This window comes from Lichenostomus cassidix, chromosome Z (assembly GCF_008360975.1).
Source record: "Lichenostomus cassidix isolate B80296 chromosome Z, HeHo_3.0, whole genome shotgun sequence".
Taxonomy (NCBI): domain Eukaryota; kingdom Metazoa; phylum Chordata; class Aves; order Passeriformes; family Meliphagidae; genus Lichenostomus; species Lichenostomus cassidix.
In genome coordinates, this window is record NC_139511.1 from 57,361,050 (window position 1) to 57,379,578 (window position 18,529).

The 18,529-nt window shown below is 37.2% G+C and overlaps 1 protein-coding gene across 2 annotated transcripts in view; it reads right to left on the reverse strand.

Moving 5' to 3' along the window:
• MAP3K1 (mitogen-activated protein kinase kinase kinase 1) overlaps positions 1 to 18,529 on the reverse strand; it is a 60,792-nt gene that overhangs the window by 39,894 nt on the left and 2,369 nt on the right. The gene's annotated exons all lie outside the window — the stretch shown is intronic.

Sequence of the window (18,529 nt, forward strand, 5' to 3'; positions counted from 1 at the left end):
AGTTGGAGAGGAGACAATGGAAATCTGTTGGTCTGGATTTCATTTCCAATCTAATTCATCCTCCAACAATTTCCCAGGAAAAAAAAACAGGATGGCATTCCTGACAAACAAGCTTCTTTTACAGTATGCATGCACTGTAATACAGATTTAGTCCAGTGGAGAAGATCCCCACATGCAGCAATGGGATTTAGCATGCTAAAGACTACAGCTTTGTAGGATGAAGGAAGTTTCATTACTAAAATGAAGCTGCCAGAGCATAAATGACAGTCCCCAAAAGGTGAAGTTTGTTCTCCTTCAACCCAGCAAGATAGCAGGGTTACGATCTGCAGCCATGAGATTAAGTGTATTAGAAAGCTTAACACTGAAAGTAATTAATCCTACCTTTTTTCCTGTTTTCTGTTCAAGAGGTTACTCCCCAAAATAACTTCCTTTGTTTCTTATTTATTGTCAGAATAAAATGCTACATTTCCAGGACAGAAAGGAAACATGCCAGTATGACTAAGCATAAGAATAGAGCTTACAGAGAACCGCAGACCCTGTGCATTCACAAGGCTCCCAGCTGCACAGTCTGTCACTCCACGGGATCTTCCCATAGATGCATCTTTGTAAGTCCAAGCCACAAGTCCATCCAGCCCAGCATCCTATGTCAAACTACAGCTATCTGTGCGTGCTGTGGTAAAACCACAGAACAAGCTCTGAGCAACTCCTCCCACTAGATTCTTCCCCACTTTCCCCAGCCAATGTGTGGCTTCAGTGATGAATGAGAGGAGGATACCTCCACATGAATTTGTCCAATTTATTTTTTATCTGCTGTATCTTTCATCTGTTGGTTTGTACGTAGACTGCACTCTAGAAATTGAAGGCATGTCATGTGAAATGACCTAAGAGGTTTAAAAGAAGCTGAGCTGACCTCAGGGAAAATGTAAAAATTCTGTTCACTCGGCACACCACAATACTAAAAAAAAGCCCTTATGTTGAAAGTAACTGCAGTACAGAATATTGTTAAGATACACATTAGAGGTAAGTGCCCATTGTTTATTTGACTATATATGCCACCTTTGTACATAAATGTAGGTCAGGAAACAAACTCCCACTGTTAAAAATCAGAAAAATTGTAGGCTGGGAAATACAGTAACTTTAAAAAATTACCATGAAGACACACACACCTTGAGCTCCCCCCTTCTTTTAAAACCCTGACACAAGTATAAAAGAGTTGTAATCATCAAATCTGCTCCTGCAGGCACGTCAAATGGGAGGAGAGTGCTCAGGTGGTATTGAGCAATACCTCTCCTGAGGTATTGAGAAAACAATCTGGTCCACAAGTACAGGTTTTGCTTTCCTTATTTTTGCTTTGGCTAAATTTATGTTGAAAAGGTCTCTAACTTCCCTAGACAGAAGACACTACAAGTCCTACACTTCATTCCACACTATCAGTGTTATTACACAAGAATGATACAAGAAATTCCACTGTTTCAATGTTCAGAAAATGTCATTATATACAACTGAATTTAAACTATATTAGGAATTATCCAATGAATTATTCAATGAGTACGTTCCACTCAAATCAAACTGGCAGACAGAAAAACCCAAATGACCTACTTGACCTTCTGAGGACAGAAGAAAGAGAAACTGTACAACTTTGATTTATGTTAAAACTCTGAAGGAAACTGTCTGTGCCAGCAGACATTAACTGTCAGTGTTATCATGCATATACAACCCAGAAGAGGAGAAAAAAGCTAAGTTCCACTTCATGAAGGCTTTCCCTTGGGCAAGTATACTTGCATTAAATTCTTAAAAATAAGGTCTGTTTGCACCATGGCTTGTCAAAAATTATTTCTAAGTTAACAAAAAGAAATCAGAAGATGATTATAATTACAAAAAACTATAAAATATAATAGACAAAAAAAGGGTTCCATTAGCCTCCTCACAAACAGTAAAGTTAAAACAGAAACACTTTGCATACTGGAACACGTTCTTTGGGATCTCAGTACCTCTTCCTGCTGTAGGCGCTGAAGTTTGACAAAGCATAAGAAGTTCGTAATTTCCTGCTTTGCAAAACTACCAAAATGACTGTCACTTTTTCAGCATTTAACAGGCAGACAGGAACAGATTACTGTACCCAGATGGTGCTAGCGTTTCATTATCACACTAGAAATGGAACCTCAGCTATGAAGGGAATCTGGCAGCAAAATTTAAGATAAACAAAAACAAAAAAAAATCACCTCAGATTTCTGAGGGCATCTACGACAAAAAGGCAGTCTCTTCCCAATGCCTAGACAGAACATAACCAGACATTGGTCAAGAAAGATGCATTCTCATGCTCTGTCTGGAACAGAAAATTCAATACACACATAAAAGTGGTATTTGTCATAACAGGGACAGCATTAAGACTGTTACTGATGTAAGTTAAAGAAAGCTTTGTAAGAGCTCCTTCTCTTATAGAGCCAGGGAACGAAAAAGCATTTTGCCAAAGTCAGCTGCATGCTTTTGGTTTCTCTTATCTAAGAGAAAGCCCTTCTTTTTTTTGTTGCAGCTTGCAAAAATTTCCATGAAACTCCGATCATGAGAGGCAGATATCTGAAAAACAGAAGTTACTTTCAAGCACTCATAAAATATCTGCGCACATTTTACAATGCAACTTGACAGATTATTATATTAAAAAAATAAAACGGTCAGACAAAGTAAAAATACAGCAGCAGTTTGTTTCAACAACTATGAAATGTGTGTGTGACTAAGTCTTACACGACTTTTGCACTGAATTGTTCCAAATAGCACAGTACACCACTTGACTTGAAGTATATCATAGTTAAATGAACTTAATAGATATAATCAGCACAGAACTGAATTTTACTATACTACATGATCTGTCACAGTTCCGCTTCTCCTTAGATGGCTTGTTTAAGTAATAAACAATTTACTCCAACAGAGCTGTTAAGAACACAACAGGAAGTGTTTCTCTAGAGATGAGGACTTTGTTTTCTTGCACTGCAGAACACACTCACTGAGACTGTTCTCTGTGTTACCTCTTGACTTTGCATCAAGTCCCCAGCAAACTTACCATCTGCTAAAGATTCAGCTGCATCTGAAGGTATGCTGAGGTAAGCTAAAAAAAGTGCAAGGTACTCACTGCCTGTAATTAATCTCAGAAGACTTTTATAGCAGTAATTCTAAAGGTTTGTCTAGGAGAAAGAAAACTTAGATCTGCCTTTTTTTTTTTTAGAGAAAGTAGCTTTCCAGTTCATAAAATGCAAATATTTATCCTATAAAGTTATTATCTTTACAGCAAAAGACAACTTGTGTCATTCACACGCAATACATTTAAAGTAGTACAGTAAAGAAAACAGCATCTAACTTGGGAGATGTTACTGTGTAACTAGAACCTGGATGTTCCATTTACAACCTATTTCCAGTTTCACGGCACATTAGAAAGTAAACTATTTATCCATATCTTGTGGGTATCTCTCATCCATAAGACCGCATATCATACTCTCTTCTCAGTCCAGGATCCAACAGGTAAAGAGAGGAGTTCATGTTTATGTAACAGCATTAATTAAAAAGCAATGATCTTATTTAGAAAAAAAAAGATAATGAAATCTAGCCCACGAATGGAAGTGTTGCCAACAAAAATTATGATCAATGTGGGAAGCAAGTTATCTAAACTTCTAAATTTTATTTGATTCAATCAAATATATGATTCATCACCCACATCCAATGTTTTTCTCCCTTATGAAGAACTGCAAAATACACAGGTATGAGAAAGACAAGCAAAAATGTCTATGCGTAATTTACAATACAAATGCATTAAGTGCCACTAGTGTTGGGGGGTAAGGCAGTGGTGTGGGGATGAAAATGTTACCTCGGTCTGAACAATTTTCTCATTTCATATATTCATCAGTTGGTACAATTGTAAGCAAATTATTATATTCCACTGCATACACCCTCACTGCTTCACAAGTTCATTTGATCATTAAAAGCACAGTTTCCAGTGTGAAATATATAGTTAAGTTGTCATAAGGTCAAAATATATTAGAGGTATGCTGATATTAATGTTGGGTTCTATGTATGTATGTACTTTTGAGGACCTCCTTGGTAATAGCCACTACTAAAGAGAATTTGAGAAATTTAATTAAATATTAGACTGAAACATAGGTGTAATATGGAAAGAATATGCACCTAATTTTAAATCTAATGCTTGAAAGTAATCTATACCATTCTGCATGTACACAAACAATATAATTTAAACTAGCATTGCATGGGTGTCTGAGCTTTCAGGTAAGAAAGCAGGATCATAAGCACATCTCCCAAAATCCAGTACAGAACCTAACTACAGAAATATTTTGTCCTTAACTTTCTCCCTACTGTTTGGTACAATGAAGAACAAAAAACCAAAAACACCTGAAACACCAACAAGAGCAAACACAGAAGAACAGGCCATAAAAAAGACAATCTTGAAGAGATCCAGAGTTTCAGTAAACCCAATCCCCAGCTCTTTTCCTCTCCACATCCCACTGCAGATACAAATCCTTACCAACACAGACTACAAGTTTCAAGGCTGGCTGAGTAACCATCTTGTTTTACAAAAGGTCCAACAGATTGATAGTTTGCAAAGTGTTATCATTTCACTTTGGAACTAACCTAAAAGCTCCAAACCAAGCCACTTAACAGCACTAAATTCACCGAGACACTCTTTCTGCACTGTAGATTTAACATGAATTTCTGAAATGAATGCATATGTCTTCAGTGACTTTTTACTTCAATTTATTACCAGTTTCTCATCAAATCTCATGTAGTTTTAACCACACAATGCTCTAAAATTAGAAAGGCAGTAAGTGAATTCTGTGCTTTCAAGTGTGTCTTAATCTGGTTTCCAGTGCTTTTCCACTTCATTTCAGGGTTCTAAGGGAAGGTTAAACTAACAATGAATGAATTTTCTATTTCTGTTCAAAAACCATCTTATAATTTCTTCACGCAACAACAAACACAGGTCCATTAAAATGATGACCTTAAAAAAAAAAGCCAAAGACCAAAACTTATTGCCTCAAATTGGTGGATGAAAGCCAGCTCTCGTCACAGACTTTTAACAAAAAACACCTCAAGCAAGATATGTATTTTGAGAAAAACAAGCTTTTTGTATTATTCTTGGAAAATTCTTAACGACTTCCAAATTCAAAGTAATGACGTAAATAACATTTAATACTGTGCACTCAATCATTAACAAGTCAGAATACACCACACATCACTTGGAGAAAACTGGCTGATAAATGTACTCTTCTGCTGCTGTGTTCCCACTGTCAGCTTTGAAAAAAAAGGCACTACATTTCTGAAAAAGGTGCAAGACTACTAGTGACTCCTTTCCTGTATTGTTCCCTTCCCTGCCTTCACATTAAAATAGCTTCCCAATTCACATGAAACTATCCAAGGAGCAATTTCATTTTCTAAAAAACATCAAGCCTCCCAAAGCCGCTACCAAATTTAGGCTTCTCATTTAAGTAACTAAATCTGTATTTCAGCTGTATTCAAAATCAACCTTCACTTTTTGCATATGCAATTCTAGTTAAAGAGGGCTCAGTAAAGAAAAAAGAACAGAAGAAGCAAGAAGAAGCAACAAGAGAAATAAAGACCTATTAAAATTTTAAAACAATTAAAAAAAAAAAAATGGAGTAATTAGTGAGGGTTTTTTCTGTATGAACATTCAGACAGAAGCATATCAACCTAGAAAGCAGCAATACAGGACAAGAATGTGCTTTAAAACTCTACAATTAAAAAAAAAAACCACACCAAAACCAAATCACCAAATAAGGGACATGACAGTTACTTTGGAAAACAGTTTAAAATAGGAATGAGACTATAATGAATGAGAAACCAACTGGATATTAAAAAAAAAAAAAATAAATAAAGAAAAAGAAACAAAGAAGAATTGCCTAGTTTGAAGTTTTGGTATGGTTTCTGAGCCTATTCAAGTACCAGCAAGTACTTAAGGCACAGGTGAGGCCCAGCTCATTTAATCCTTTTTTGATTTGATGAAGCACAACTCATCCAGAACTGATTTCTGTAATTCTCTGTATACACAATTATGTACAAGTATCTTCATAAAGTAAAAAACTAAATTGCATAGCTCAAAAGAGTACTTATCCTTGTGCTTTATTTTTTAAATTCCTTCTGAAGCAAATTCCTCACTCTTTGTCTTAGACTTAAAGGACCAATCTACAGTTTTTAAAGTGACTTCATTTATTTGCCAGCAGCCATAACTGTCTTTATTCAAAATTAAGGGAAAGAAAAATTGAGAGCTAATTATATTTAAGAACATTAATTCTTATTTGGAAATCAGACTGTCACATCTGCCTTAATAAAGCTTTCCTTCAAGTTTCAGGGGTGTTTTTTGCACAATCATAAGTGAAAGCTCAGTAAGTTTTGTCTCGTCCACACTTCCATAGTCTATATGAGGACTTAATATCAGAATCTACACAAAAATCAGTATAGCCTAAAGCACAGCGCTGTTTTGTCAAGCAACACATTTAAAGATAAGAAACACAAACTAGGACTATAACTTGAAGTGATAGTAAAGGAAAACATAAAAATATGGGAAATAAAAGGCCAAGATTTCACTGAAACAACTTAAGAAAGGGTGAATTATCCCACTTATAGAGGAAGTATCTTTCACTCAAACAAAATCAGAAACAACAACTGAATCTGAATTTCCTGAGGTGCTACAAAGAAACTCATCAGCATTGATTTAGCAGATGAAATGGTAAAGCAGAAACAAATTAAACAGGTGATTATCAAGCAGTCTGAGCATTGTGGCAGTTGCACCAGTTAATAGTTCCACTTGTGACTATGCCACTGTGCTATGACTTCTCTAAAAAGACTTCCACCCATAGCTGAAACAACTTAGCAGGACATAATAATAATTCTATCCCAGAATTTGTCTGATTATTACAATTTCATAACCTAATTTAATTTTCTTTACTTTCCTACACCATGTAAGTTTTACTTTAAAGGAAAAAAAGTGTGGGGAAAAAAGTCCATACCTCTTGCAACTCTACAAGGTGCTCCAGTTTAATAGCATTTTTACATATTAAGAGATTACAAAAGGACTCTTATGTAAGATCAATGCACGATCAGATGTCTTACAAGTTTAAGCATCACCACTGAAACACATTTGCAATATGCTTTTTTTACAGCCAAAAGAGTACTGTTCTGAAAGACCTTTACAAAAAAAAAGCCTAAGAAAAAGAAAAAAAAAGCATTTTATATAACACAGATGACTTATTAAATATTAATAAAATATCCAAAGATCTAACAAACATTTGTGATCACTAAAGATGTCACACTAATTTTACTTCTTACCATGAGAACTTGTATGACAGTAGCAGCCTCTCAAATACAGGACAGTAACTGGGAAAGCTGTCTCACTTCAGAAACAGAAGTCTCAATTCTTTAAACAGGTGTGCGAGTGCTTTTCAAATCATTATGAAACCACCATAAGATATAAAAACCCAAAATAAAAACAAGTTTCCAGGACACACTGGTGTAACTACAGCTGGGGGAAGTCTGCACAACTGTGAAACGAGTTGTGACCTTGTGATTTACTAATGGACTGTCTATGGAAATACTTTTCTCAAAAAGTTAATCTTTTACTAGGTACCGGAGTGACCTGACTGTGAACTAGAAGCTGAACACTGATGTCAGCCATTGAACTAATTGCTACATTAAAATGTCAGCTAACCTGTGACAAGCAGAGGGTAGCAGAGCCCGAAGTCCATGCAGAGTCCAATAAGAAAGAAAACATGCCTTTCAGATATTGGAACTAGGCTGATTTCAGCCCAGCACCAGTAAAAAACCCACTGTCACATAATTTTGTCCTAGAAAATCAAAAGTCATTTGCATAGTCAGCTTCAGGAACACTCAGATACATAAGACACACTGTATCACTCGGTGTCAACAGGGAAGGTCACCATTTTCAGAAGACAGACTTCCCATCTACTTGCTTAGTATGTCTGGGTTAAGCATTAGCCAGCCAGTCATGCACCTACACAAAGTTAGAAACAAGCTGCTGTATGAATATGGAATAGCAGACTTCTCAGTTCTTATTCCTTGGCTGCCCACTCACAATTACTGAAGAACTAATGCAGTTACACAGAAAGGGTTAAGCATTTTAAATTCTGTAATTATAGATTACTTTAGCAAGTGCAAGTAAGTATACAGTAGACCAACAAATCCTTATCAAAAGTCACCATGGTAAGAACCAGCTACACTAAACACTTCCCTTGTGAGAGCCAGCTTCATCCCCTCCCAGTTATAAAAACATGCCATTTATTTGAACATGGAAAGGGAGTAACAGTGTTAGACCCATATTGTCTCATTTCCTATTTCCTTTTAAGTATCAAAACGCAGGTCTTGTCACAATGAGACTCAGAAATGCAATGAAGCATACACTGGGCCTTCAGGAGATAAAGTGAAATGTTGGTTCTCTAAAATGAACTTAAGGGGGGGGGGAAGAACAAGTTCTATAGAGCTTTTTTTCCTCCCCTGAAGAGATTATAAAGAAACCTGAGGAAAGACTGGATAGACTGACAGTTAAGAAAAATGCCAAAACCTTGCCCAATAATAACTACACTGAAAACTTATGACTGCATTTCAGTTTATGCACTAATTACTTGTGGTTTCAAGCAAAAACCAGTAGTTTAAAAAATGTCTATAAGGCAAAACCCATATGCCTATTTTGTAACTCCATCAAATCAGAAATTTATTTGTCATCATGTCCGATGCACAAATACTTTGAGATCTGGAGGCAATGGTGTCTTCTCAACCAGAGATTAACCAACAATACCTGATGGAGAAAAGAGCCTGTCCTTCCTAAGGTATCATTTCCTGTAACACAAGCTGTGTTCTCCCCACAGAGGGGAGATAGAACACAGTTGGTCCTAACTGGTATAACCAGTTGAGCTCTTGTGCACAGATGACATGTCACATCTCTGAAAATGCTGCTGTAGTATAAATCAGTTCTCTATACGGTTTTGGCTTTGCTCCAATCCAGCTTGCCTACTTACTAGTTGAGAAAATCAGATCTTTGGCACTTTGGGCTCTATGATCATAGAAACTTAATGTGCCTTTTGTACCAATGCTAACCAGAGAAAGTAAATTTGTTCAGTAGTCTTTCCCCTTTACAAATATTAATGGAACAGATCTGAATTATTTCCCAATAAACTGGATGAAACAAACTGAGTTTTTTTCAAAATTTTACCTCTCCTTAAGTATAGCTATTTACACTTAAAGGTCCTAGGTACATTAAAGAAACAGCTACATTCTTACTTACTTTTGACTACTTTCACTATTTCATCCTTTGAATCTAGGTTTTAATTGTGACAAACGCATGAGTTTTAGAAATAAAACAAATCAGCATGCACTAAAACACTATCAGCATAGCCTAGGCAAAAGCAACTTAAGTGTGCTAATTGAAGCACACATTTCTACATAGAGATTCTGTTACAGCCAGGAGGTCTCACCATTTGTAGCACATACTGCATTATCAGGTCTTGCACTCTTCTTTTTTCCCCAAGTTCTACAGAGGTACGTGGTGCCTGAAGCATCAGAGGCAGTCCAGCTTGCTAACTCTACAAGTCCTGGAAAAAGTTTTATGTAGCTGAAGGCCACAAGTGCAGAGCAATTACCTAGTCACTGTGAGTATAATGGGTTTTATAGTAGCATCATCCTGCTGCTAGCTGCTGCACAGAGCTGATCAGTAGAGAAAGCTCACTCAGAGCCCTGACAGAATCACATGCAACTCCCAGGTGGGCATAGTGGTAAATTTGGGTCCTGATTTTCCACTGGGGTGGCATTTATGTTTTGAACAAAACCCAGACCAGTTTCACCTACTTAGTGATAAATGCCTTGCTTTATTTCAGGCTAAGGTACCAATACAACAAATATGATGGATACATGGGAAGCCAACACTTGCTCACAAACAATACCCATAAAGCCTATAAGGCTCCACCACAGCACAACGTTTTTGCTAGAGGCTCACTCATAAGATTAAAACCTGTGTTTTTGTGTAAGTCCTAGCTTTTTATGGCTATTTAGGTCTCAACTACTTATCCACATGCAAGTACATCAAATTCAATGGAAATACTAATGCATACAGTTAAGCTGCTTCCTGGGAAAAAAATACTTTCAAAAAATTGTCAAAGAAGAAAAAGTGAAAGACCTATTTTGATGAAGTTCCTATGCAAATCTGCCTACATGATAGAAACTGGCAGATTTCCTACTAGTTCTCTTTGGTAGTTCCTCAACAGTCCACCCTGTAGGCTGAAAGGAAGCCAAAAATCTAAAAGTTCTGGCTCTGCTCTCCCCTGCAGTCTTGATTCCCAGGGTCTACAAGTGGCTTGCCCTGGCACTGGACCTATATTCTCATCTGCAGTCATTTTTAAAATAAAGGAATGCAATTCATATGTAGCTGATTTCAAAATGTCAAAGCAATTCTCCTTCTTCACCTCACTTTGCTGGGCATCTTCACTAGTAGCAGCAAAATTGTAAAATGCTGCCACAAACATGCAACTCAGAGCAGGTCAGAACAAGCAAACAGTAGAGCATACTAATTTACTGTTGAGACACCAGGCGGAATTAAATACTTCAGCACATTTACTGGGACAAGATGGTTTACTATTGTACCTGAACATGCTGGAACTTAACCACATGCTTATAAGACAAACCTGACAATACAGTAGCACTGTTCTGCTTACATATGTACACTTAACTTTTCAGAAAGAGTTAATCTATACTTCAAAATTTTCAATATAAATAACAATTTCAAGATCAAGTATAATTGTACTTCAAATGAGTTCAGAAAAACGAACAGTAAGCAGTTTCATTAGTGTACGATCATGAATTAAGGCTTGGTTAAAAACACTATCTTTCCAAGAAATGCCAGAGTTTTCACAAAGGTTTGTGACGCTATTAGTAAACTGTATCCAAAAGGGCAACAGCCTAGGAAAGTTACTGTCACTGATTTACTTGGAACAGACAGTAAACATTTGAACGAGATGTCATCAAGACCTTTTTCATGGACATGTCTTCGGGCAACGTTCAGATCAACCCTTTCCAACAATTTTTTTCTTTTTCCTTCAGAAAGGGAAGTCCATCTTCTACTGTAGAAAATAAACACAATTTGTAGGAGCATCTAGGAGTCTGCAAACCCTGACTTCTCTCCTTCTGTGGAATAAAAACCCCCCTCAGACTGAAAAAATCTTTTTGGCTAAAATAATGAGCATCACAGGTAAACAGAACACTTCACAATTTTTTATATTACACAATTTTATATTTCATATATATCTGGTGCTTTCTAACCCTTTTCTCTATGTTTTCCATTCCCAAGAGAGTGAACTTGGACCCATGGGGCTTTGAAGTATCTATACAAGGAAAAAGCTTTCCTTTCCAGAATTTAATCCTTTGCTGCCAGCAATATAGGAGAAATGAGTGACAAGAGTAACCATTTTGAAGAGTTTGGTGGCCTGCAGCATAAGCCAAATGCAATGGTCAGGCAGGAATCTCCCAAGACAAACACTTGACTAATCCACATCTTTCCTCACTCAGCTTGATGAGTGTATCAGTGTATGCTAGTTTACAATACTGAACACAATCCTTACATGAAAGCACTTTACAACTTTGAAAAGACAGAAGACATCTTATATTAATCAAAAATATTTATTATTTTATTATGTGCCTTCCTCCCACAAGAAAAAGGGCATTCAGTATCAGTCTGCATGGTAATCTTCATAGTGAGAGAAACCAAACAGATGAAACTCTTCTGTACTGGTTCCACAAAGGCATTTCCAAAATGACAACCCTTGAAGGCCACCTGCATTGCTCTCTGGCAGAGCTCTGCATGGCTCAAGGTGTCTTTTTTCATGCCTTCTTGTCCACAAGGCTGGGGGGGAGGTGGAGTGGGAGCTTCTTCTCCCTCTTCTTGTAATACTGGCTTAAAGCAAATACAGAACCACCTGCATGTCTTTAAGATCTCTTTTCCATGTACCCCAGCTCTTCCTCCCAAGAGCCTCTGGAAAGGATAAGAAACATGCACTTGCAACTTGGAGTAAATTCTTCTCCAGGGAACAAACTCTAGCTTTTAGTTACTTTTAGGAAGATGTTTGAGGAAGAGTGTAAACAAGGCTGCATGGAGCAGAACGTACCAGGTCACCAGTTCTAGCCCTAACCTCGGAGGTTCAAAGAGAAAATGAGTTATCCAGGTTACTGTGACACTGCCAAAAACCAGAAGCCACCCCTGCCAGGCAGATAGTGAAGAGCTTGGCTGCATTTACTGGGCATTATAGTTTCCACACCATGGAAAACCTAATAGAAACCCCAAAGCCCTGGCACTTTCTACAGACCAGGGCATCCAATTTGCCTGCAGAGATCAGGAGACCTACTGCAATAAGCTGTTCACTACAAATCAGTGCAGAATTTACAGTTAAAAACCCCAACAAATTAATGTTTATTCTATCTTTACAGAAGAACTCACTTTCTGGACCTATATGCAGGCATTACTGAATTATCTTTTAAAAAATAAACTCATGCATATTAGGGTAGTTTTAAGAAAAATATCCAGCTGCACACAATTAAAAAAGAGCTCTTCACACTTCCATTTCAAGCATGAACTGTGAAAGAACTTTACACAACTACAGAAGCCACACCTATGTTTTATTTATACAAATAATTAACAAAATTAATATGCAGTACAGATCCTTAATATGGAAGATCCTTTCCAAGTTTTAAGAATACATTAACACAGCCCCAGCAAACTTCCATGCTAATCAAACCTGCAGTATTTTCTTACATGAAGCAAAGAAATCTGTAGTTGTAGCCTAGACTTCTGTAGAGGCATTTACTTAGTGAAAAAACAAACATTTTAGATCTTTATTTCCGGAAACATTAAGACACTGGTTGACACCTAGTGCAACCAGAGAAAAAAAAAAAGGAAAGGACTATTAGTATCAGGAGCTGGCAAATCCACAGAATAAAACCATGAAAGAAGTAAAAAAATAAAATATTGAGAAACCAAGAAACTGTCACTGACTACACAAGAATTTTCAAACTATATACTCAGCAACAAGAAATTAAAAGGACAGTCATAATTCAATGCAATTTGCATATTGTCTTTACCATGGCAGTACACAAACACTAGCATGCTAGAGTGTATTAATCTGACAAGTTCAATAAACTGTACGTGAACTGCAAGCTGCAAGTTTCACCACACCTTTGAGAGATATTTACATTTTGTATACATCTCCAAATGCAGAGCACTTAGATATTGTCTGAAGGCGAAACTATCATCCACTGAGCTTTGAAGCCTCCCTTTTAAAGAATACAAAGAATTACTAAAACAATTTGCAGTAGAATGGGAGGTAACACAAACCATTTGTATTAAAAAAAAAGGCCAAAACTATTTTTCAATTTGTTATCACAAATTAGGGTTGTCTTTTTTTCCCTTCAGCATTTTAAGTATCTACACTAAGCTCTTTCAACATCTGAAAGGAACAATCCTGAAGACTGAAACATGATAGTTAAACATACCAAAAATCGTCAGGGTGTAAGAGGGTATTTCAGAGAAATAACTCGTGAAATGAACCACATACATGAACACCTTTGAGAGCGAACTACCAGCCCCCTGAAGTGCCTGAACATCACTGCTGCCAGCTGAGTAAGAACTTGTTTTGGTTTGCTCAAAAGCAAGATGACTGGAGGCTCAAGAAGAGGATGGAGAAGAGCTCAGAAAACAAGATGTCAGATGTGGTCAGATGTCAGTGAGGTCAAGCAGATACAACTCACTTTCCAGCACTCTATTCCCACCTTCCACAATGACCCTGGGTAAGTTACAAGGAGCTGCAGTACCAAGAGTGGGGTGAAATCTATTGAGAGGAAGTTCTAGAAAAGAATTGAAGTTGTCCAGCATAATAAGCATATTAGCCGTTATTCCACTGCCAGTTAGAATACTAGGACAAGAGAGGCAAGAACAAACAATATTAGAATGAATGATTTGAAGATTTTACACTTTAGGGACACAAATTAAATACATGGAGACAGTGTGAAACAAAGGTAGAAATCTCAGAAACAGGAATACTCCATGTCATTCTAAGTTTAAAGAAAAAGACCACTTTTTGCAAACACCTTCAAATCCTTAGTCATCACATGCTGAACACTACAAAAAAACCTGGATGTTTATAAGCCATATAAAGAAGGAGTGATGTCTCTATCTGCTTTAATTAAGACAATTTGAAAGCTATTTCATCAGTTTCCAAACAGAAGGTGAACAATCCCCAATTTCAAATTATTCTTAAGTAGCAAGTAAATAGAGCTGCTGCTTTTCAGGATATTTTTCAGCCAAGGTCCAACAAAACTGATCTTCTAAAAGCACAGCAACAAACGACCCCACCAAAATAAGGCAAACAAAACGTCCAGAACCCAATGAAAACAAAATCCCAAAACCTACAAGCCAAGAAACAGACAAAAATCCAAACAAACAAAACCCCAAAAAAACAACAAAACAAAAAACCCCACATACAACCCCTCTCCAAAACCCCCCAAAAATCCCAAAGAAAAAGAAAAACCAAGTCAACAAACAAAAAACAACCCTCCCCCCACCAAACCCCAAAAACAAACAAACCAGCCAAAAGACACAAAAAACCCCTTGAAAATCCAAACATACAGGAAAAAAAATAAGACGATTCAGCACCAACCAGAATTCTCCATTTCTACAGTGTGGTGAGACTAGAAAGCGAAAGCAACCCCGCAGGAAATACACTCAGCCTCTGGGTAAAGACAAAACGGGACGGTAGTAACAGAAAGCAACCTTCCACTTAACCACGCTCCCCTAGTCGTACAGAGACAAGTAAAGAAGCCCTTGTTCAAGGTTTTCTGTCCACTCTACCTTAAGCAAAAGAATGGCAAAAGAATGAACTGTAATTCTAGAGCTTTGAGTGAGTGCACAGCAGATAAAACATAAATTAAGACGACGTCGGGTCTCGGCAGAGAATCCTCTGAGAACACTCAGATTAGCCTTAGAAACCCAGAACTCAAACCAGATCCGTCCTCTTATCACCACTGCTGCTGAAAACTAGCTTTACAAGTTTGTTTAAAGAACAGCTACATGGCAACGTATAATTTGTATTTTAAACAAGCTTAAGCCAAGTTTCACCAATACTGGAAGCCAGTGAAAGCCAACAGAAGCATTCCCACAGTCACTCCACCCCCAGCTGCTTGTTGCTACTCCTGCCTCATGCTCCCCTGCAGCAGCATAAATCTCTGCACAGCTGCACTATTACTTTTAAATGTGTTAGAATACTAAAAGGTCTTGTGAAGTTCAAACCCATCATACAGATGTAAAAACTAGTCTTCAACATGTCTGACCTTTGGGTAAGGTACGATTGCACACGTCTACACACAGGTATTGCGCTGAGCAGTACTTAGACTCCACTGAGTGACAGTAGAGACTGAACCTTTAGTATCACTAAATCCAATGAGACAGAAAGCTCCAGATTAGTTAGTTACAATCTATTTACTTTGCACAGGAACAAAGAAACTGCCATACCAGATCAGACCATTTAGGCAGAACCCTACCACTTGCAATAACTAAGAGTGATAAAAATCAGACATGGTAGAGGGTGACCCTCTTCCAAAAGTACTCTCAAGCCACAGAGCACAGAAGAGGTAGAAAGGGAATCTTCCCTCACCCTAGTATCCAGCTCAAACTGGAAGCAGAAAATTTGGTGACTTATTTATATGGATGGTTATAAACACCAAACATTAGGGACTTGGATAGAAAAGAGAATTATATTTTACCTTAGCTAAGAATAGCCAAGATCAATAATAAGCTATATTTTTTCACCTTAGCTACATTCTGGCATGAACAGAGAATGTTTGCATTTCAGTAACAAAACAAAAACAAAAACAAAAAAAAAAAAAAAATCAAACCAAGGCAAGTTGAACCTTGGCCATGCTGTGCTGTCACTAGGTGTTCCCCCTCTGTTCCCAATCCAACTCCCAGCCTCTGTTAAAAGCATTCATGTCCTCCTTTGAACATCATCAAAGGTGCTACAAATTGACAAAAAGAGCTGAAACTGATGAGCTTTTACTAGTACACTTCTACATATAGACAAAACTTGTTTTACAGTGTGACTTTGGTGTCTCTAGCATGTGTCAAACAGCAACTGCAGAAAAACACAGTATCTACAAGGGTTGCCTTGCATCTGAACTACAACCTTTGCAGCTGAACCAGCTAGCACATGACTTTTCAAACACCTAATTTTCAAGGAAGTCACACAGTATGTGGTTACTGCACACAGAAGAGACGAACTGCACCATTTCTTTCTTTTCATTTTTAAGAAAACATGACTATGTCAATATAAACGAATCCGCTGCTTGTGGATGCAATAAGGCATCTACACCAATTTCAGACACAAACATCACTCAAAAGGTCTGGATGTTTTAAAAGCATATTGTTAAGGTCACAGAGAAGGGGGTGCACTTTGCCTCCATGGATTTCCCTCAGGCTACAAGAAATCGCACTACAGTTATCAGTGAACTCACTACTTGGATCTTGTTACAAACAAAAACAATATACTGACAATAAACAATACAAATGGGGTAAGAGAACTGAAGTGCTTTATTATGTTGGAGCTGGAGTTCTAGTAAAACAGTTCCTTTTTTCTCTTACAATGAAACAAAATAGCTTACACCCTTCACTGCTTTTAGTGAAAATATTCACTCTACTGCCTGACAAGCAGAATACTTGAGAGCTTAAAGAAAGGAAGGGTAATATTTACATCTATAATTTAACAGCAGTCAGTTTCCCTTCTCGGCTTCATTTTGAGGCTCATGAAGGTCTCCCAGCATAAACAAAACCAGAGACTCTATTTTAAAGGATGTAACTGTAATACCAAAGAGACTGGTAGGGGGACTTTGGAGCAAGCCCAGTATCTTCTAATAGTAGATTCTTACAGGAAAGTACAACTACCTGTATTTATAAAAGGAATATAAAACCTCCACATAATACATTTTTAAAATTATGCCTTCCAGTCTGCCTCTTAATAAGTATCTAGGCAACAGCTGCACAGACAGATTTAATGTGTATTACTGTTACTCACATATAAATTAGGCTCTCTTCTTCAGCTAAAACAAGTCAATATTAAAATGAAGGCAGATAGACATCTTAAATTCTTGATACCGCCTGACAAAGTAGTACTTGGTCTAATATCTGTCGCTATTACTGGTAACACAGCACATAGAATTTGTGAGATACTCCACATGAGCATTTATAGTGTTATTTCTGAAGGACAAGTACTTAGAAAGTTGTCATGTATTTTCAACTGCACTTATGATAAACTCAAAGCAAACTACCTCACTAAAACACTGAAGAGAAAAGAATTTGGCAATTTAGTATTTTCTAAGATTTGTTAACATTCCTAGTTAAACATCAGAGAGCACTTAAAACTGTTTTAAGTTGTATACACACTCAATATACTGATTTGCCCAAATGCAGGCACTTAAAAGTAAGCAAAATTGTCCATGTGAAAATGAAAAAAAATTCCACAGCTGCTCTGTCATTGCTGCTGTGGGATCAACTACCAAGGATAGATGTGTTTCAGCACTGATGAGATATGTATCGACCTTCCTGAACCTCTAATGTCAAGCCTAACTCCCACTTGCTAACACCATGAGACTCAACAGCTTTAAACATATTCTGATAGAGATTCTTTATGCTCCTTAAAAGCCATGAAACTGGATACAACTGTACTACAATACACAGTACATTATCATTTCATTACTTGAAAAAACAAAGATGGTGCTAAGAGTTATAAAAGGACAAGATACTCACTAAAATTTGTACATCATTGCCCTCCCCAAAACACTTATTTCCTGATAATCCTGTAAATACAGAACCATTTCATCTGCACAACCACACCATAACAAGTATTTTTACACTGCCCCAGAAACAGGCCAAAACCCATCTGAACTGTTGAGAATACATATAAACAAGACATTGGTCTAGAAAACAATTCTTATTCCAGTATTGTCACGGTAAGTCGATATTTAAAAAATATTCTTGATGTTTCACTGACATAAGACAAAACTGAAAAGAACATACAAGTCAGAAGTCCAAACAGGAATTATATTTCTGTGAGGTTTAAATGATCAGCTAAACTGTAAGGCATCATTAAAATAGGTCCCTGGACGTTAATTCTAAGTTCCTAAACTACAGAGTCCATATCAGACAACACCTCACAAGAGATCCAGGTGAAACTGTCATCTTCACATCAAAATTACATGGTCATACTGCAGTGCTTTCCCACACACACACACCCACCAGTAAGACCCAGCGAATACAAGTTAAAGCTGAAATGTGTTCTGAAGAACTTAAACTGCTTCACCACGGACATGAGTTCACTTTCATCCTGAATACTCGAACACATGTTAAACAGGCGAAATACAGGCAGTTCACAAGTAAATGGACTTATCAATCAATACATATGTAAGGCAA